The sequence below is a fragment of the Scyliorhinus canicula genome, chromosome 4, assembly GCF_902713615.1.
Source record: "Scyliorhinus canicula chromosome 4, sScyCan1.1, whole genome shotgun sequence".
Classification (NCBI taxonomy): domain Eukaryota; kingdom Metazoa; phylum Chordata; class Chondrichthyes; order Carcharhiniformes; family Scyliorhinidae; genus Scyliorhinus; species Scyliorhinus canicula.
In genome coordinates this window covers 178,034,147-178,056,752 of record NC_052149.1, presented here as the reverse complement: position 1 = coordinate 178,056,752, position 22,606 = coordinate 178,034,147, and the positions used below count along the sequence as shown (strand labels likewise).

At 48.0% G+C, this 22,606-nt stretch overlaps 1 long non-coding RNA gene across 1 annotated transcript; it reads left to right on the top strand.

Moving 5' to 3' along the window:
• The first annotated feature begins 9,945 nt into the window (after positions 1-9,945).
• Positions 9,946-17,894, top strand: LOC119965191. Its single transcript, XR_005460451.1, has 3 exons — positions 9,946-10,180; positions 17,086-17,184; positions 17,591-17,894. It is a non-coding gene; the product is annotated as an uncharacterized LOC119965191 (long non-coding RNA).
• The last annotated feature ends 4,712 nt before the right edge of the window (positions 17,895-22,606 follow it).

Below are 22,606 nucleotides of genomic sequence, written 5' to 3'. Positions count from 1 at the left end.
AGCCCTGCTGCCTCACGGTGCTGAGGTCCCAGGTTGGACCTCGGCTCTGGGTCACTGTCCGTGTGGAGTTTGGACATTCTCCCCGTGTTTGCATGGTTTCCCCCCAAACGATGTGCAGGTTAGGTGGATTGGCCATGCTAAATTGCCCCTTAATTGGAAAAAATGAATTGGGTACTCTAAATTTATTTTAAAAAGAGGGCTGATGAAACAGAAGAGACAATCTTGCATGTCATACATGATACTTCCTCTGCAGAAGCAGGAATTCAATCCTTGGGAGACCAGATGAGTGGCATGGAAGAGGTCCTGGAGGACTTAGGAAACCAAGGTCAGATAAAGAATATCCAAATCGGTGCTCTTCGGAATGGCTGCCATGTTTTGTCAAGCTGGTTGTGAATGTTGGGTGTTTCAAATTAGAAAGGGCACATCGAATCCCATCTTGGAGGTCAAGGAATGGTTTTCATTCCAGTCCCTTAATCATTTGCTTCCACAACCTTAAAGATCACTAGAAGATCCTGGAGATGGCAAGGTTTGGTTTGGCCTGGCTCCATGAGAGAGTGAGAAGTTCCTTCTTCCAGGCCAAGCAGAGCTTCGATGATGATCAAAGGCAACACGGGGCTCTTGGAGTGAATTATGCTGTGCTTTATCCTGTGACCCTGAAAATTGTATCAGGTGATAGTGGATGGGGTCTTCACGGGTGGGTCTAAAATGCAGCAGAAGCATTTTATTCCCATTCTCTTGTTAGCCTCCCTTTTCTTCTCCTTGTTCTGGAGAAGGTATCCAGATGGCAATGATAGAATGGCCATGGGTTTAATCCTGGGAGCCCTCAGTCTTAATGAGGAATGTCCCCTCACATCTATTGTGGTTGTGATTCTTTTGTGTTATTCCAGAAGGGTTTCTGTGCTGTTGACTCCATCCTACTGGTACAGAACGGTTCAGAGATATTCTGGTGTAAAGTGGGTTCGAGGAGGGGGTAATGGTATAAGCCTGATTGTGGCATGAAAATCCGATCTCATTTTTCTCTGTGGCCTAATTAATGGCGGCAGTTACTCTTTAAATTTGCTCGTGAATGTATGGGAAATTAATCACCCTATCAAAAGGAAATAGATTCTCCTTTCTTAAGGATGAGAGGGTTGACATTGCCACACTACTCATTTGGATAATAGGGAGCTTTTAAAATTGACGTGAGAGTGGGTGGAGCCAGTTTTCTTCACATCTTTTTCATCAAGCAGCTGGGGGGGGGGGAGGGGGGGGGGAGGGGGGGGAGTCCTTAACAATAAGAATGTCCCTTTGAAGGTTGCACTAAAGGCAAGGGCGGTAGATATGTGATCATTAGAGGTGTGATTCACGGAGACTTTGTTTCATTAATGAATGTTTACACCTCCCGAATTATTCCCTGGAGTTCATTGCTCAGGCTTTTATGGATTTTGCCAAGTTGGGCTCGGCTAACTGGTTTATGTTGTGGCTGGTGACTTTAACTGCCATCTGACCCCTCTGGTAGATAAGCTCCCGGTCACCAAGAACTCCACCCCACGCTGCAGACTAGGGCATTGGCCTTGGATTGTGAGGAGTTGGGTGATGTGGACTTTCCACCTGGTCTAATCGACCATGGATTTGATAACTGGAGAGATAAGAGGCATCTGTAGGCTGAGAGGCATGTTCAGAGATGCCTCCTCTCATCCTTTGAGCAGCTATGTCTGCAATTTGACATCCCGAGAAAATCCTTAAATATTTAGTTTATACATTTTATCCATAACAAGAGGGTCTGAATTTCTCCTTTAACCTTAACAAAACCTCCCTGATTTCCCCGATTGAAAGAATCCTGAATTCAGTGGAGCCTAAACCATTAATTAGCAAGTTCTTTTTTTCTTCTTTTTGTTTATAAATTTAGCGCACCCAATTCATTTTTTCCAATTAACGGGAAATTTAGCGTGGCCAATCCACCTAGCCTGCACATCTTTGGGTTGTGGGGGAGAAACCCACGCAAACACGGGGAGAATGTGCAAACTCCACACGGATAGTGACCCAGAACCGGGATCGAACCTGGGACCTTTGCGCTTGAGGCTGCAGTGCTAACCCACTGCGCCACCGTGCTTCCCCTGATTAGCAAGTTCTGTGAGGTTTTGAATTTCTGAGCCTGCATCACCACGCTGTGTGTCCTGCAGGCAAGGGAAAAAGCTTGGCTATCAAGATTGATGAGGAAACATGGAATAACATATGGATTACGCTAGTAAATTTTGGTTTGCAATAAGATGAGAGGTGCCAGTTCAGGATGCAACACTGTACTCATTATGCCTGGTCTTGAGACACACATTTGATCCTGATTTATCTCAGATGTGCCTAAAGTGTCAGCTAGTCAAGGTCCTATGGGCCTTTCAATCCTATCAATCAGGTATGGTCAGAAAACTGGAGAGGAGTTTGATAGAGCCTTAGAGTCTAAACCTGTATTTTTGACTCTGGGTCTCTTGGATGGGAGAATTATGGATTCTAATGGAAAAAGGCTATATAATATTCTGACCTTTGCGGCTTGTAAGAATATCCTATGCTCTGGGTTAGTGACCAATATTGCTCCATCCAAAACTGGTATAGGCTGATTATGGATTGCATCCACATGGAATTTTTGACATCTGTTCTAAATCTGATGAGTTCCGTAAAGTATGAGACCTCTCATCTTAAATTTATAGGCTCCACTTTGGCTGACATGCCTCTGTTGGGCTTTCCAAGGGTGAATTACATCAGTGGTAGGGAAATTACTGGAGAGAATTCTTCGAGATAGGATCTACTCCCATTTGGAAGCAAGTGGACGTATTAGCAAGAGGCAGCACGGTTTTGTGAAGTGGAGGTCGTGTTTCACTAACTTGATAGAGTTTTTCGAGGATGTCACAATGATAATTGATGCAGGTAGGGCAGTGGATGTTGTCTATATGGACTTCAGTCAGGCCTTTGACAAGGTCCCTCATGGTAGACTGGTACAAAAGGGGAAGTCTCACGGGATCAGAGGTGAGCTGGCAAGATGGATACAAGACTGGCTAGGTCATCGAAGGCATAGAATAGCAATGGAAGAGTGCTTTTTGATTGGAGGGCTGTGACTAGTTGTGAGGATACAGCAGGATTTAGATCGTTTGGAGACTTGGGCGGAAAGATGGCAGATGGAGTTTAATCCAGACAAATGTGAGGTAATGCATTTTGGAAGGTCTAATACAGGTAGGGAATATACAGTGAATGGTAGAATCCACGTGACAGTCAGAGAGATCTAGGTGTGCAGGTCCACAGGTCACTAAAAGGAGCAACAGATGGAGAAGGTAGTCAAGAAGGCATACAACTAGCTTGCCTTCATTGGCCGGGGCATTGAGTATAAAAATTGGCAAGTTATGTTGCAGCTGTATAGAACCTTAGTTAGGCCACACTTGGAGTCTAGTGTTCAATTCTGGTCGCCACGCTACCAGAAGGATGTGGAGGCTTTAGAGAGGGTGCAGAAGGGATTTACCAGGATGTTGCCTGGTATGGAGGGCATTGGCTATGAGGAGAGGTTGAATAAACTTGCTTTGTTCTCACTGGAACGAAGGAGGTTGAGGGGCGACCTGTTAGAGGTCTACAAAATTATGAGGAGCAAACACAGAGTGGATTGTCAGAGACTTTTCCCCAGGGTAGAGGGGTCAATTACTAGAGGCATAGGTTTAAGGTGCGAGGGGCAAGGTTTAGAGGAGATGTACGAGGCAAGTTTTTTTATACAGAGGGTAGTAGATGACTGGAACTCTCTGCTGGAGGAGGTGGTGGAAGCAGGGACGATAGTGACGTTTAAGGGGCACCTTGACAAATACATGAATAGGATGGGAATAGAGGGATACCGACCCCAGAAGTGTAGAAGATTTTAGTTTGAATGTGCAGCATGGTCGGCGCAGGCTTGGAGGGCCGGGAGGGCCTGTTCCTGTGCTGTACTTTTCTTTGTTCTTTGTTCTTAATTCATCTTATTTCAATTCAATTAATCTCATGTTGTTAAACTGAATTGCTGTACGTTGGGATGTGCAACCTGTGGCGTTATCCTTCTGTAATAATATGATCTTGTCCTCTTTTTTTTTCCCCCACTCACTGTGGTAACTCACTGTTGAATTGATCCAGCATTTAAGCTCGGGGCACTGGTTCCTCAACTGACTTGTTCAGAATCGATTTTGTATTGTTTTGTTTGTATTTATGCTGGCAATAACTCTGTTCTGTCTATACGCATTTTGCACCAATTCTGTTATTTGTTACATTTGTTAAAAAATTGGAAAAATCTAATAAAAATTAGATTTTTTAAGAGGTTTATGGTCACCGGTAACATTCAGGCTGCTGACAGTGGGGGATTCAGTGATGGTAATGGCGTTTTGTTTTATTTTAGAGTATCCAATTATTTTCCAATTAAGGGACAATTTAGCGTGGCCAATCCACCTACCCTGCACTTCTTTGGGTTGGTGGGGTGAGACACACACAGGCATGGGGAGATTGTGAAAATTCCACACAGATAGTGACCCAAGGCTGGGACCGAACCCTGGTCCTCAGCGCCGTAGGCAGCAGTGCTAACCACCGAGCCACTGTGCTGTCCGATGATAATGGTCTTGAATGACAAGGGGGATTGATCTCTCTTGTTGAAGATGTTCTTTACCTGGCACTTGTGGTGCAAATTTTACTTGCCACTTATCATCTCAAGCCTATAGGTTTTCTGGGTCTTGCTGCATATAGGCGTAGACCTCTGCAGTATCTGAGGAGTTGTGAATGATACTGAACATCAAGTGAATATTTCTGATGATGGAGGTAAGGTTATTATGAAGCTGAAGATGGCTGGGTTTTGGATACTTTTGTCCTGGGACTGAAGTAATTAGCCTCCAACAACCACAACTACCTTCCTTCTTGGCCGCCACCTGCCACGCATCCTGCCATATGCGGCTCATTGGGGCCACCATCTTCATCGCCACCCGACACGTGCGACCGACGGGGGCGCCATCTTGGCCGCCATCTTCAATGCCGCCCGACACGTGCAACCAATGTGGGCCGCCATCTTGGGACCACACCGCCACCTCTGACCACGCTGGCTACCCACAACTCGGCGCAGTCACCCTCGACCAGTCACATCCAAAGCACCTCCAGAACTCCATGATGACCGTCCGGGTCAATGGGCACGAAACGCCTTGCCTGTTTGACTCCGGGAGCACGGAGAGCTTCGTTCACCCAGATACGGTAAGTCGCTGTTCTCTCCAAATCTCCCCTGCACTTTACCCCCGCTGGACTTCAATTTTTTAACAGGGGGTGAATGTGGTAAATGTATTATGGCAGCCATTCACCACTGTATTGCATTGTACTATGTTGTTGCCCTTATGGGCTCCACCTATGGACCATTGTATTACACCACTCTGTATCATGTTGGTGCCCTTGTGGGCTTCCCCCCTGGCTCCACCCCCTTGAGGGGAGGTATATAGGGCTGCTGCCCTGCAGACCATTCTCAATGCACAGCAGTCGCAGGCAGGCATAGTTCTAGCTGATTAAAGCCACAGTTCACTTCAACTCTCCTTCTGGTCATCAATCATTTAATAGCAGATTTTCAAATATTAGTTTATCGCAATTTCCACGAAGAATTTCAAGTTCAGCAAAAATTATTTTTGAATACTAGCAAATGAAAACATGATAATTTCCTAATGGTTTCATTGTTCAGTAGAATACAGCATGACATTCTTTAGTTCAGTTTATGTCTGAGTCTTCTGATGATATCGATGTTTATGGTTTAGGAGGTCATTCGGCAAATCATGGATCTGTGCCAATTCATTATGAGGACAATCCTATACAACGGCGCCCATCTCTGCACAGCCCTCAACCGGTTTCAATTGTTTAACCACCTTTTTCCTCAAAAAAAGGACACAACGATCCCTACCTCAGCTTTGTGATAAAACATTTATTGTTTCAATCTTCTGTATAAAGAAATACCAAACCACATAATCGTAATAGGATTGGATATCGACCCGCTACCAGCTCCCCTTTCCTCCTGTGCACACACAGAGAGAAAAGGCACCGACTGAACAAGTTTGCCGCCTTCTACCTCTTTGAGGCTATCGTACTCTTCCTCGGAATTTGCTGTTAAAGTACTTCCACGGGATGAACACAACGCTGCCCACGATTGCAATTACACCTCCTATTGCAGCTCCGATTCGGCGCAGGTAAGCCATTGTTCGCACGTTGTAGAAACCAGGACAAGTATTCTGCTACCACTTGGCTGCCTAACGTCACGCCGCACACTCACACCCAATAATTTAAGGTGTCTCATTTTGATTCATGTCCCATGAGGACCAGAGAAAGTCAGAGGCGCGTTTAGGATTTCTTGTGCGTTGCGAGATTACATTTACGGTTTGATTGGTCCCAAATAGTTAAATAATTTCTAGATCATAGGCAAATAGGCAAGGGAAGAAGATACCTCAAAACTTTACAGCAGAGACGCGAAGACGCGCAGGTACGTGCTCATTTATTTTTCATTGAATTTCCAACTGGACTCTCGTCAGCGATGAGCACCATTGTAATTCTGACTGCTTTCGTCTCAATGTCTGCTAAGGAAAACAGCATATTATGTCAAATATCATCAAGTGGGACGTTCTATCTCATAAAAAAACGATTTGACTTGTTCAAAACAAAACAAATCTTTTATTTCCATTTCTAAGGATCTATTTAGGTGGGGGAGGGGAGCTTGGAAACAAAATGAAGTATTTCCCACTATCAAAAATATTGTAAGCAAAATATCCTGGGCGGGATTCTCCGTCAGCCGACGCCGAAATTGGGAAATGCAATTCAGCGGAGAATAGCCGAAAAAAAGAAATTTTTGTTTCTTGCTGTTTCCCTCACCTCACAAACATATCGACCCAGTCTGACAGATATGTGTGTGTCATTGACAAAGCCAGCATTTGATACCCATCTCTAATTGCTCTTGAACAGAGTGTTCTGCTTGCTGTTTCAGAGGGCAGTTAAAACACATTGTTCGGAGTCCGGAGTCTCACACAGACTAGACAAGGACAGCAAATTTTGTTCCCTGAAAATTGGGAAATGCAATTCGGCGGAGAATAGCTTCCAACGCCAAAATCGGGGCAGGCCCCAATTTGACGTCAAATCCTGATTCTCTGTTACCTTGAAAATGGAGTCAATGCGTTTCAGTCTGCACGTAGAGTAGGCACCATTCGCACATTATTAGCGGGCCCAACACTATACTCTCCAGGGCCTCCATGATTCTCCGCCTTCGATGGGCCGAGTTTCCAACGGCGTGGTTCACTTGTGCATTTAAAATTCGTGAAACCGGCGTGGCGGCTGCTGAGGGAATGAGCAGGGGTAGGGAAAGTGCCCAACATGGCCATAGTGTGCTGACCGATGTGCTGCTGGCCGGGGAGTTTCTGCCAGGGCTGGGGGGAGTAGTGGGGGGTCGCCAGGGGGTGGGCTGTGGAGTCAAGGTGGACGAACACGAAGCATCATTGCCGCAGGCGGCAAGGCAGCCATGCAGCTGCGCACACCGCTAACAGCCTACTTTGAACCTGGTGCCACGAGTCATATAGTTATTCCCCCATGTGCCCTCTGGCCCCAGCCAACCCATCCCGGTCCCAGGTCACTGTCCGTGTGGAGTTTGCACATTCTCCCTGTGTCTGTGTGGGTCTCACCCCCACAACCCAAAGATGTGCAGAGTAGGTGGATTGGCCACGCTAAATTGCCCCTTAATTGAAAAAAAAATGAATTGGGTACTCTAAATTTATTATTTTTTTTAAAAGGGGAAAAAAAGAAATTAGCACGGAGTATGAGTGTGGGTCTTTTTGGCTGGGATAAGTGTGTATGTGCGGCTGCAGCTTGTCAGCCTCCTGAGTATGAACCATGGACCCAGCATATCCCGCAGCATTTCCCAGTGGATTCGAGAGTGTTCCATGTGGCCCCAGTGCTAGCACCTCAATAGTAGCTGATTCGGTCCGGGTGTGGCGCCGTTCCTTTTGTCGTAAAAGTCCAGGATTCTCCGTTGCCGCCAGAAACAGAGTCCACTCCCTATGTTTCTCCATATTAGTAAGTGGATGATATATGTAAATAATAAATTATAAGCTAGCCCCAATTAATATATTGTATTCCTAGATAGAAATTAGAGTCATGTGGCACAAGGGTTAGCACTGCTCCCTCACGGTGCTGAGGACCCAGGTACGATCCCGGTCCCAGGTCACTGTCCGTGTGGAGTTTGCACATTCTCCCTGTGTCTGTGTGGGTCTCACCCCCACAACCCAAAGATGTGCAGAGTAGGTGGATTGGCCACGCTAAATTGTCCCTTAATTGAAAAAAAAATGAATTGGGTACTCTAAATTTATTATTTTTTTTAAAAGGGGAAAAAAAGAAATTAGCACGGAAACAAGGCCCTTCAGCCCATTGTGTCTGTGCCAGCCTTCAAACACCTATCTATTCTAATCCCATTTTCCAGCACTTGGTCTGTAGCCTTCTATGCTATGGCGTTTCAAGTGCTCATCTAAATGTTTCTTGAATGTTGTCCTGATTCCTGTCTCTACCATCCTTTAGGTCGCCACACTACCAGAAGGATGTGGAGGCTTTGGAGAGGGTGCAGAGGAGGTTTACCAGGATGTTGCCTGGTCAGGGAGGGTGTTAGCTGTGCGGAGAGGCTGAATAGATAAAATGGAAGGGCATTCTTTCCCAGGGTGGAGAGGTCAGTCACCAGGGAGCATAGGTTTAAGGTCCTTGGGACAAAGTTTAGAGGAGATGCGCGAGGCAGGTTTTTTACACAGAGGTTGGTGAGTGCCTGGAGTGTGCTGCTGGGGAAGGTTGTGGTAGCAGATACATCAACGGCATTCAAAAGGCATCTTGACAAATAAGTGGATAGAATGGGTATAGAGGGATACGGCACTAGGAAGTGTTGAGTGTTTTGGCCATGGGTGGTATTATGACCGGAACAGGCGTGGAGGGCCGACAGGCCAGTTCCTCTGCTGTATTGTTCTTTGTTCACTGGAGACTTGATACTGTCTGTAATTCAAATGCCAAATGTCAGATGATTTTTACAGCAGCCATCTTAACAGATATTTTGTGTCTAATATTTAAAAGTACTGACTGAAAGTTCATAATATGACATACCTGTACTGTGCATGACAGTCTTGTTCGCAAAATTAAAGTTGATGGGATTAAAGGGACAGTAGTGGGACATGAAACTCAGAAACGTAGCAAAACATCAAGAAGGATAGGAATAGATGCCTGGTGGACATGTACTAACTGGTGAAATGGGAAAGTCCTTTGCAGCTGAAATTTAATGCAGGGAGGTGTTAAGTGATACATTCTGGTAGAAAGAATGAGGAGAGGCAACATGAACCAAATAGTACAACTTTAAATAGGGTGCAGGATAATAGAGAAATGTAGTACAAAGACGTTATGTTAAAACTGTACTAAAACATTGGTTAGCCTTAAGTGTTTAGTTATGTGTATCATATTTTCGGAAGGATGTCAAAGCCTTTGAAAATATGTAGGTGGGATCTACTTGAATGGGACAATGAAGGAAGGACTTTGCTTCATAACATTCAAAAGAAAATTGAATGAATACTTGAAGGGAAAATATTTTCAGCAGGATATTATGATTAATTGGATGGGTCTGTCACATGTACTCTATTATTCTGTTCTTTTTTAATCCAATTCAGCATTACTTTTAATTCTGCTGTATATTTTTAAAAAGATTCACATTTGATCATTTGATTTTTATCAAGATATATCTTTTTCCAAAGTGGGTGTAGAAATTTTGAATTTTCTTCATTCCTTTCCCAGGTTAATTTCAAATTCTATTTTCCAAAAACTATTAGCAATTTCTCTCGGCTATTTTATAAATGCATGCTAAATCAATCTGAAATCTCACCTGAAACTACGTTTGTAAAATATTTGTGGGAAATACTGTTTTAAAAATGACGTAAATAGTTTGTATTACTTTAAAGTTACTTAAGGAGTTCTCTTTTTTTTCTCCCACGTTCATAAGGTTTGTTCCCGCATAGACGTCTTTGTCTTGAGCAGGGCGCTAATCCCAAAGGTGGCGGGGACAGAATACTCAGCAACCACAGTCTCGGACCATGCCCTGCACTGGGTGGACCTGCGGCTTAGTGAGGAGAGAGGGCAGCGGCCACTCTGGAGACTGGATGTGGGACTACTGGCGAACGAAGAGGTTTGTGGGCGGATTAGTAGGAACATCCATGATTACCTGGAAACAAACGATATGGGTGAGGTAGCAGCGGCAACGGTCTGGGAGGCTCTGAAGGCAGTTGTCAGAGGGGAACTCATCTCAATTCGATCCCACAGGGAAAAGAGAGAAAGAGCCGAGAGGGAGAGACTGGTGGAGGAGATACTCCGAGTGGACAGGAGATATGCGGAGGCCCCCGAGGCGGGGCTACTGAGGGAGCGACGGAGTCTGCAGGCGGAGTTTGAACTGCTGACCACAAGGAAAGCGGTAGCACAGCTGAGGAAGGCAAGGGGGTCAGTCGATGAGTATGGGGAGAAAGCGAGTAGAATGCTGGCACACCATCTGCGAAAGAGGGAGGCGGCCAGGGAAATCGGGGGAGTAAAGAATAAGGAGGGTAACACGGTCTTGGATCTGGGGGGGGGGTGAACTTTAAGGAGTCTTTAAGAAATTCAATAATAAACTATACGAGTCGGAGCCCCCGACGGGAACGGAAGGGATGAGGCAATTTTTGGACCAGTTGAGGTTTCCAAAGGTGGAAGAGGGGCTGGGGGCCCCGATTGAATTGGAGGAGATTGTCAAGGGTATAGAGGGTGTTGCTCGTTATGCCCTCTCCTTAATTTGCTCTGTTCTAATTACATTTGCTCAAGAGTTCCTAGGTATCCTTTCGATACCGCCACAAGGTTCAAAACCGAATACTGATCAAAGACTCGATATAATAGTTAGTAAGTTTGAAATCAATGCACATTTATTTACACACACCGTCAATTATACTCATGCCACAAACTCTACTCACTAAACTACAACTACTACTAAAAGCCTATACTTAGCTTTGGGTGCCCACTCAGTCAGAGGAACAAAGGCCATTGTCCGGTTCTGAGGCTGCTGGCATCGAACTGGTATAGAATAGTAGCTAGGAGTGCCTATCTCGTAGTGTGCGTTGACTTTAGACTTACTTGGCTGGTGCTTGGTGGGTCTATCGTCGCTGAGAGCCAAGGCCAAGATGAAGGTGAAGAAGGAGAGAGCGATCTGTCTTGGGGGCTCCTTTTTATACCCCAAAGGGGCTCTGCGCCCTTTTGGGCGGGCCTTGAACTTGGCCCCAATTAATTGGACCATGTCCTAATCATTTGTATTGATTTTCTCCAATAAAGGGGTCGTTGCTTGATCGCTGGGTGGGTCCTAGGTGACCGTTGACGTGCCTTTGTTTTAGTCTCCACTGGCGCTGGGGAGTCTGCCCTGGTACCGATTGCTTAGATGTTTCTCTTTTGTCCCCGGAGATAGCTCATTACTATGCTAATAGCTTGTAGTATTGGTTTTGTCTGGGAGCTGCAAACTCCAATCCACAGGCAAACCTTGCACCTGCTTGTTTTCTTAGCACTGTCCAATTTTCCCTTTACTCTTTGCAAGTGTCCATTTTGAAATCGGGATGTGGCCACCCCAGGTGGCCCCCAGGGCATGCAATCGGGTAAAGCCCCGGGACCGGACGGTTACTGTTATGTTACTGGAAAGAATTATATAAGTCGTCCAGTAGTTGAAGGAAGGTTTATTGTGCTACACAACTTAAATGATTGCGTGAGCTCTTACTTACAGAACTGCACTTGTCAAGGTTACACTTCTCTATGCTCTGCAACTAGGCCTGACCACACTAGCAGCCCTGAGCTCAACTTCCGTCCCTGTTCTCCTCACCATCTGTTCAGCCAAGTGAGGGGGAGGGCCTTCGGCGTCACTCTTATACGTCCCTGTGCTGCCCCCTGGTGGTATTTCCATTTCCCATCAGCCCCTTCTGTACACACTCAAGCGAGGATCACTACATCTCCCTTTTTCACTTTTTTTCCATAGTTGCAGAGCTGTAACTAAACACAAATTCAAACACAAGTTAGTTTTATATACAGAGCAGAGCAATGATCGTGTCAGTCCATGTTCACAAGTTCAGACGGCTGGGTGCACGTCTGACCCGGGTAGACCTCCTGAGTGGGCATGGAGATCCAGAGTCTTTTACGTCCATTTGGACACCTGCTGCTGGAGTTCCAGGATGTTGCATGACAGGGTCCTGCAGATCCAATGTTGGAAATGCAGGTTGACGAGGAATAACCTTTAGCAGGTCTCGGCGATTGCGTCAAAACAGTGTTCCATCGTCAGACTTTACAACGTAAGATCGTGGCGATATTTGGCGGAGAACCGTCGCCATGTTAGACCAACCCCCAGCCGGGTTTCGCAACCTCACCGTGTCGTTGATTGCTAAAGGATGCAGTACTTTTGCCTGCTGGTCATAGTGCTGCTTTTGTGCCTGACGTTGGTGACGTATCTTCTCCAGGACTGGCAAGTGATCGGGATTGGTGAAGTGTAATGCCGGTAGCGTTGTCCGCACATCTCTGTTGAAGAGCATTTGAGCCGGTGATAGCCCAGAGCTTAAAGGTGACGAACAGTATGACAAGAGGGTCAAGTGTATGTCGGACTTTGAGTCAGCAGCCTTGCTGATTAGTTGTTTAATAATGTGGACACCTTTCTCCACCCTGCCATTCGATTGCGGAAAGTGTGGACTCGACGTCACATGCTTGAAGTTGTAGTGTTTGGCGAATTCCAACCACTCCCAGCTGGCAAAGCAAGGACCATTGTCGGACATGACCGTCTGTGGGATGCCATGCCTGGAGAAGGTTTCTTTGCAGGCCTTGATCACTGACGCCGCTGTGAGATCTGGGACTTTCAGTACTTCCGGAAAGTTGGAGTAGTAATCGATGAGCAGAACATAGTTTCGGCCCATGGAGTGAAACAAGTCTTTGCCAACTTTGTCCCACGGTGACGTAGCCATCTCATGCTGCTGCAGTGGCTCCTTGCATTGTGCCGGTCGATGTCTTTGACACGTGTCACATGTGAGCACCATGTTCGTTATGTCCTCGTTTATCCCAGGCCAATAAACGGTTTGTCGTGCTCTCCTTTTGCACTTTTCGGCACCAAGGTGCCCCTCGTGAATCCTGCGGAGCATGTCTGCCCGGAGCGCCAGCGGGATGACGATTCTGTCATTCCGCAGTATGATGCCATCCACCATGGACAGTTCAGTTTAGACGTTTTTGAACTGTGGGCACCGCCCTTTTGGCCAGCCATGCTGAAGGTTATGCATGACTTGAAGGAGGGTGGCATCTTCCCGTGTCGCCTGACGAATTTGCTGCAGCCTCGCGTCCGTTGCTGGGAGTGTCTCCCTGCACCATTGTGCATGAGCTTCCACATCATTAATGGAAGCTGGATGCGGATTGTCAGCGTCAATGGCTCGGGATAGGGTGTCAGCTATTATTAGGTCCTTACCAGGGGTGTAGACCAGCGTGAAGTCGTACCTCCGCAACTTCATCATCATGCATTGTAGGTGCGGCGTCATGTCATTGAGATCTTTGTTGATGATGTTTACCAGTGGCCTATGATCAGTTTCCACGAGAAATGTGGGGAGACCGTACACATAGTGGTGGAATTTGGTCACGCCTGTGATCAGCCCTAGGCACTCCTTCTCTATCTGTGCGTACCTGCACTCTGTGGCGGTCATCGCTCGCGAAGCGTAAGCCACTGGGACCCAGTCCGACTGGTCATTCTGTTGCAGTAGCACCACACCAATTCCATGTTGACTGGCATCGGTGGAGATCTTTGTAGGTTTTGCCGGGTCAAAAAATGCCAGCGTTGGAGCTGCCATCAATTGGTGTCTCAGATCATCCCATTCATCTTGGTGATGTTGGGTCCAAGCAAACTCCGTGTCCTTCCTGATCACTTTCCTTAACGCCGTCGTCCGTGCTGCTAGGTTCGGTATGAATTTGCCGAGGAAGTTGATGAACCGAGGAACCTGAGCACAGCTTTCTTGTCATGTGGCCGCTGCATGCTCTGAATTTCTGCGATCTTCTCAGCGTCCGGCTTCACCCCGTGCTCTGATATTGTGTCACCCAGGAAGGTCAGAGAGGACCGTGCGAAGGTGTACTTGGCCTGGTTGAGCTTCAGCCCAAAGTGGTGGATTCTTTGGAAGACTTGCTTCAACCTCGCAATGTGGTCTTCCTCTGTCGTTGACCATATTATGATGTCATCAACATAGACACGGATGCCTTCAATGCCTTCTGTCACCTGCTCCATTATTCGGTGAAATATTTCGGATGCAGATATAATCCCGAAGGGCATCCGATTATAACAGTACCTTCCAAATGGCATGTTGAAGGTACACAGCAATCGGCTGGAATCATCGAGCTGCATTTGCCAGAAGCCCTGTGAGGCATCTAGTTTGGTAAATATGCAAGCTTGTGCCATTTCGCTCGTTATCTCCTCTCGCTTGGGGATAGGGTAGCTTTCCCTGCGAATGTTCTTGTTCAAATCCTTGGGATCTAAACAGATTCTGAGTTCATCCGGCAGCTTCTTGACACACACCAATGAGCTGACCCAGTCAGTCGGCTGTGTGACTTGTGATATAATGCCTTGAGATTGGAGGCGTTGAAGTTCAGCTTTTAGCTTGTCCCGCAATGGAGCTCGTACCCTCCTTGTCGCATGAATGACCGGTATGGCATCCTCTTTGAGCAGGATTTTGTATTTGTAGGGTAACGTACCCATGCCAGAGAAGACGTCGGGATACTCAGAAGCAGCTGTATGTCATCGGCCAGTCGTGATGAGTCAGCCGCGTGCATGAAGATCCTTTGAATTAGCCGCAAATCCTTGCAGGCTTAAGCACCAAGCAGTGAAGTTCTTTTGTCATCCACAATCTCAAATTGTAGTCCTGTTACATAGAACATAGAACATAGAACAGAACAGGCCCTTCGGCCCTCGATGTTGTGCCGAGCCATGATCACCCTACTCAAACCCACGTATCCACCCTATACCCCCAACAACCCCCCCTTAACCTTACTTTTTAGGACACTACGGGCAATTTAGCATGGCCAATCCACCTACCCCGCACATCTTTGGACTGTGGGAGGAAACCGGAGCACCCGGAGGAAACCCACGCACACACAGGGAGGACGTGCAGACTGCGCACAGACAGTGACCCAGCCGGGAATCGAACCTGGGACCCTGGAGCTGTGAAGCATTTATGCTAACCACCATGCTACCGTGCTGCCCCTAACTGTTGTGACTGTCTTGTTGACTACTTGTAGGTGGCAGGATCATTACGGGCTTTGTGTGGTCGAATAAGGCCCCGCGAGTAAGGAGATCGCTGTTGGAGCGCAGTCAGGGGGGGGGGGGTTGGCGCTGCCGAAAGTTCGCAACTACTACTGGGCGACCAATATAGCTATGATTAGGAAGTGGATGATGGGGGCAGGGGCGGCGTGGGAGCAGCTGGAGGCGGCGTCATGTAAAGGTACCAGTCTGGGAGCTTTGATAACGGCTCCTTTGCCGTTCTTGCCGACCCGTTACTCCACAAGTCTGGTGGTGATGGCGACACTGTGGATCTGGGGACGGTGGAGGAGGTACAAGAGGGTGGAGGGAGTATCGGTCTGGACCCCGATATGCAACAATCACAGGTTTGTCCCGGGTAGGATGGATGGTGGGTTCCAGAGCTGGCAGATGGCAGGCATCAGATGAAAGCGCTAGAGGACAAATTTAATCTGCCGCCAGGAAACGCCTTTAAATATCTGCAAGTACGAGTCTTCCTGAAAAAAACAGGTAGTGGCCTTTCCGACGCTGCCGCTACTGAGGATACAGGACAGGGTGGTCTCCGGCACCTGAGTGGGGGGGTGGAAGGTGTCGGATATCTACCAGGAACTACAGGAGGCGGAGGAAACCCTGGTGGAGGAGCTCAAGGGCAAGTGGGAGGAGGAGCTAGGTGAGGAGTTGGAAGCGGGTCTGTAGGCAGAGGTCCTGGGCAGGGTTAATTCCTCCTCATCATGTGCCAGGCTCAGTCTAATTCAATTTAAGGTGGTCCACTGGGCACACATGATGGCAGCGAGAATGAGCACGTTTTTTGGAGTAGAAGACAGTTGTATGAGGTGCAAGGCAGCCCTGCAAACCATGTCCACATGGTTTGGGCAGGCTCGGAGCTTAAGAGTGTTCTGGCAAGGGTTCACAAGGGCAATGTCCAAGGTGCTTAACACACGGGTGATGCCGAATCCAGAGATAGCGATCTTTGGAGTGTCAGAAGACCCGGGAGTTCAGGGGGCGAAAGAGGCCTATGTCTTGGCCTTTGCCTCCCTAGTAGCCCGGTGATGGATTTTATTAATGTGGAGGGACTCAAAGCCCCCGAGTGTAGAGACTTGGGTTACCGACATGGCTGGGTTTCTCAGCCTTGAGAAAATAAAGTTTGCCTTAAGAGGGTCTACGCTAGGGTTCTCTCGGAGGTGGCAGGCGTTCGTCGACTTTCTCGGGGAAAATTTAAATGTCAGCAGCAGCAGCAATCCGTGGGGGGGTGGGGGGGAAGGGGTGGGTGGATGAGTGCTTCATTGGGATGGTGTGGGAAGACTGGGTCACGTTGGGTAATATCTAATTAATTGTTATTGTATATTCTCTTTTTGCACTATGTTAATGTTCACTCTAGTTTGTTTTGTTATTATGGTTACTACTGTTTTATTATGAAAAATTCTGCAAAACCTTAATAAAAATACTTTTTTAAAAAAAAAGTTACTTTCCCATTTAGGTTCTCCAGCTTTGTAAATTAGTTCCCCAGCTGAGCTCTCTGATGCCCCAGCAATATGTTTCTTCTCTTCAAGCAATTAGAGTTTTCTTGAGCCACTCAAAACACAGAATTAATCTGAAACTGAAAGACTATTGCCTATGAAATCGTGTGTAAAACAAAATGTGTTAAAGAGTAAATTTTGCACGTAAAAATGCCTTTTGGATGCATTTTTAACATCTTTTGACTTTGACTAGTGCCATTTCTGCATTATTGCATGCACAACGGTATTTATTTTCTGTTGTCTCATGCTAATATTTTTACAATGCAGGATTCAAAGAATGAACAAAGGACAGGAACAGGCCCTTTGGTCCTCCAAGTCTACGTGATCATGATGCCTGTCTAAACTAAATCCTTCTGCACTTCCAGGGTCCGTATCCCTCTATTCCCATCCTATGCATGAATTTGTCAAGATGCCTCTTAAATGTCACTATCGTACCTGCTTCCACCACCTCCCCCAGCAGCGAGTTCCAGGCACCCACCACCCTCTGTGTAAAAATACCTGCCTTGCACATCTCCTCTTAACCTTGCCCTTCGCACCTTTAACCATGTCCCTTAGTAATTAACGGCGTGGGTTTCCTCCGGGCGCTCAGGTTTCCTACCACAAGTCCCGAAAGACATGCTTGTTGGGTGAATTGGACATTCTGAACTCCCCCTCTGTGTACCCGAACAGGTGCCGTAGTGAGGCGACTAGGAGATTTTCACAGTAACTTCATTACAGTGTTAATGTAAGTCTACTTGTGACACTAAAAGATTATTATACTTTTCCATCCTAGGAAAAAGCTTCTGACCAATCTTCAGCGTATCAGAGCAGCCAGAACTACATATGGGGAAGAGGGCCGCGCCCTAGCTTACGCTTCACTAATCGCAAGCCGAAGAATTCTGCTCGGCTGGCAATCGGCAGCACCACCTACAGCTGCGGACTGGTTTGCTGACCTTTCGCAATTTCTCCACTTGGAGAAGATTAAGTATGCCATTCGGGCAGCACGATGCGCGTTGGTTAGCACTGCTGTCTCACGGCGCTGACGTCCCAGGTTCGATCCCGGCTCTGGGTCACTGTCCGTGTGGAGTTTGCACATTCTCCCCATTTTTGCATGCAACCCAAAGATGTGCACGGTAGGTGGATTGGCCGTGCTAAATTGCCCCTTAATTGGACAAATTAATTGGGTACTCTAAAAAATTTTTTTTAAAGTATGTCATCTAAGGGTCGAAGGAAGGCTTCCTAAACGCAGCTTGTTGGCCTGTTCCAGAACATGTTCAAGGCCAGCAACAATGAATAGATGGGGAAATGGGAAAGTTAGAAAGAACAGGGAAGGAAAAAGAAAAATAAAGACAGGGGGGGAACCATAGGAACATGCAACCCAGGGGGAGGGGGGAAGACGAGAAAAGGCTGGAGAGACACAAAAGGGACAATGTGGGAGGGAAGGGGTAATTTCCCCCCTCAATCACAGGGGAAACACAGCATACATTAACTGGGGGAGAAAAGAAAGGAGGGCAACCCTCCCCCTCCAAAACCAACCAGGGGATGCACAAGAGGGTGGAGGGGGGCAGGGAAGGGCAGGCTGGGGGGGGGGGGGGGGGGGGGGGGGGGAGAGGACCACACACTGAGCTAGATGGTGGCAGAATGTAAATAGGAGAACTTGTGGGAAGGAAAAGACAAACCTTTCTGTATTGTACAGTGAATAAGCACAGCCAATAATGTACATAATTGTTTAAAATTTTTTTAAATGCCAATAAAAAGATTTCAAAAATAAAAGCTTCTGACTGTCCACTCTGTCCATGCCACTCATAATTTTGTAAACTTCTATGAGGTCGCCCCACAAACTCCATCATTCTAATGAAAATAATCCGAGTTTATCCAGCCTATCCTCATGACGAATACCCTCCAGACCAGGCAACATCCTGGTAAATCTCTTCTGTACGTTCTCCAAAGCCTCCACATCCTTCTAGTAGTGTGGCGACCAGAATTGCACGCACTATTCCAAGTGTGGCCTTACCAAGGTTCTGTACAGCTGTTATAAGCCTAGTCAAAAAGAAAAAGTAAGCATTCATAAGGGCTAGAAGGCTGGGAACAGACAAAGATCCTTGAGGAATATAAAAAAAGTAGGAAGGAAATTAAGCAAGGAGTCAGGAGGGCTAAAAGGGGTCATGAAAAGTCATTGGCAGACAGGATTAAGGAGAATCCCAAGGTTTTGTACACATGTATAAAGAGCAAGAGGATAGCCAGCGAAAGGGTTGTCCACTCAAGGACCGAAGAGGGATTCCTCTTTTTAAAAAAAAATTTTTTATTGAAAAATTTTGAATTTGTACAACATAATAAAATACCAACAACAACAATAATGATAGCAATCATAAACATTCGCCCGTCCTCAATGCACAACACAACATATTAACAACTTAAATTAACACAATGTTAAGTTATATAACCGTAGAAAAAAAAATAGAAACTATAATAAGGAACACCGCCCCCCCCTCCCCCCTCTCTTCCACCCCCGGGTTGCTGCTGCTATTGACCAAGATACCTATCTTTGAGCCAGGAAGTCCAGAAAAGGCTGCCATCGTTTATAGAACCCTTGTATTGATCCTCTCACGGCAAATTTGACCCTCTCCAATTTTATAAATCCCGCCATGTCACTGATCCAGGTTTCCACACTTGGGGGGGGGGGCCTCACATCCTTCCACTGCAGCAAGATCCTCCGCCGGGCTACTAGGGACGCAAAGGCCAGGACACTGGCCTCTTTCGCCTCCTGCACTCCCGGCTCCACCGCAACTCCAAAAATCGCGAGTCCCCACCCTGGTTTGACCTTGGATCCAACCACCCTCGACACCGTCCCCGCCACCCCCTTCCAGAATTCTTCCAGTGCCGGGCATGCCAGAACATATGGGCATGATTCGCTGGACTCCCCGAACATCTGGTGCACCTGTCCTCATCCCCAAAGAACCTACTCATCCTAGTCCCGGACATGTGTGCCCGGTGCAGCACCTTAAATTGGATGAGGCTAAGCCTCGCACATGAGGAGGAAGAGTTGACTCTCTCCAAGGCATCCGCCCAAGTCCCGTCCTCTATCTGCTCCCCAAGTTCCTCCTCCCATTTAGCCTTCAGCTCCTCCACTGACGACTCCTCCACCTCCTGCATTACCTTATAAATGTCAGACACCTTCCCCTCTCCGACCCACACCCCCGAAAGCACTCTGTCCATCGCCCCCCGCGAGGGCAGCAAAGGGAACTCCTCTACCTGTCACCTAGCAAACGCCTTTACCTGCACGTATCTGAACCTGTTCCCTTGGGGGAGCCCAAATTTATCTTCCAGTTCCCCCAGGCCTGCAAACCTCCCGCCAATAAACAGGTCCCTCAATTTACTGATGCCCACCCTTTGCCACCCCCTAAATCCCCCATCATTGTTCCCCGGGATGAACTGATGATTTCCACCCAATGGAGCCTCCATCGAGCCCCCTGTTTCCCCCCTATGCCGTCTCCACTGTCCCCAGATTCTTAGGGTCGCCACCACCACCGGGCTCGTGATATACCTCTTAGGAGAAAGCGGCAACGGTGCCGTTACCAAGGCACCCAGGCTCGTACCTCTGCAAGACGCCATCTCCATTATTTTCCACGCCGCCCCCCCCCCCCATCACCAAGTTACGCACCATTGACACATTGTCCGACCAATAGTACCCCAAAAGGTTGGGCAGCGCCAGCCCGCCTCTATCCCTCCCTCGCTCCAGGAAAACCCTCTTCACTCTCGGAGTCCCATGTGCCCACACAAAGCTCAAAATACTGCTAGTCACTCTCCTAAAGAAGGCCCTGGGGATGAAGATGGGCAGGCACTGAAAGGGGAACAAGAACCTCGGAAGCACCGTCATTTTGACGGACGGCACCTTCCCCGCCAACGGCAATGGCAGCATGTCCCACCTCATGAACTCCTCCTCCATATGATCAACAAGCCTGGTGAAATTATTATTATTTTTTTTTTTTATAAATTTAGTGTACCCAATCATTTTTCCAATTAAGGGGCAATTTAGCGTGGCCAATCCAACTAGCTTGCACGTTTTTTTTTTGGGTTGTGGGGGCGAAACCCACACAGACACGGGGAGAATGTGCAAACTCCACACGGACAGTGACCCAGAGCCGGGATCGAACCTGGGACCTCAGCGCGTGAGGCGGTTGTGCTAACCACTAGGCCACCGTGCTGCCCAGCCTGGTGAAATTATGCTTGTGAAGAGTCCCCCAGTCCCTGGCCACCTGCACCCCCAGGTACCTAAAACTCTCCCCTGCCCTCCTAAGCGGGAGCCTGCCAATTCCTTCCTCCTGGTCTCCAGGGTGCACCACAAACACCTCACTCTTGCCTAAATTTAGTTTATAGCCTGAAAAGGTCCCAAACACAGCTAGCAGCTCCAACACCCCCGGCATCCCTCCCACCGGGTCCGCCACATACAGTAACAGGTCATCGGCATACAACGACACCCTATGTTCCTCCCCACCTCGCACCAAACCTCTCCACCTCCCTGAATCCCTCAACGCCATCGCCAACGGCTCGATTGTCAATGCAAACATCAAGGGGGACAGGGGGCAACCCTGCCTGGTCCCTCGGTAAAGCCGGAAGTACTCTGACCTCCTCCCATTCGTGGCCACACACGCCATCGGGGCCTCATATAGCAGCCTCACCCATCTAATAAACCCTTCACCAAATCCAAACCTCCTCAACACCTCCCATAAGTACCCCCACTCCACTCTATCGAAGGCCTTCTCTGCATCCAGCGCCACCACTATCTCAGCCTCCCCCTCAATCGCTGGCATCATGTTGACATTCTACAATCTCCGCACATTCGTGTTCAGCTGCCTACCCTTCACAAACCCTGTCTGGTCCTCGTGTACAACCCATGGCACACAGTCCTCTATCCTGGTGGCCAGGAATTTTGCCAGCACCTTGGCATCCACATTGAGGAGAGATATGGGCCTGTATGAACCACACTGCCGGGGGTCCTTGTCCCTCTTTAAGATTAACGAAATCAGCGCCCGCGACATTGTCGGGGGCAAAGTCCCCCCTTCCCACGCTTCATTAAGTGTCCGCACTAGCAAGGGGCCCACAAGGTCCACAAACTTCTTATAAAATTCCACCGGGAACCCATCCGGCCCTGGCGCCTTCCCTGACTGCATCTGCCCGATCCCCTTAACTAGCTCCTCCAGCTCAATCGGCGCCCCCAACCCCTCCACCTGCTCCTCCTGCACCTTCGGGAAAGAAAGCCCATCGAGGAACCTCTCCATTCCCCTCCTCTCCACCGTTGGCTCCGACCGGTACAGTTCCCCGTAAAAGTCCTTGAAGACCTCATTCACCTCTACCCCCTTCCGCACCATATTCCCACTCTTGTCTCTCACTCCAGCAATTTTCTTAGCCGCATCCCGCTTGCGGAGCTGATGAGCCAGCATCCTACTCGCCTTTTCACCATGTTCGTACACTGCCCCTTGTGCCTTCCTCCACTGGGCCTCCGCCTTTCTAGTGGTCAGCAAATCAAATTTAGCTTGTAGGCTGCGCCTCTCCCCTAACAGTCCCTCCTCTGGTGCCTCTGCGTACCTCTTGTCTACCTCCAGCATCTTTCCCACCAGTCGATCCCTCTCGCTCCTCTCCCTGTGTGCCCGGATGGATATCAGCTCCCCACGAATCACTGCCTTCAGGGCTTCCCAGACCACCCCCACCTGAACCTCCCCCGTATCATTCACCTCGAGGTACCCCATAATACTTTCCCGGACCCTCCTACACACCTCCTCCTCCGCCAACAACCCCACATCCAACCGTC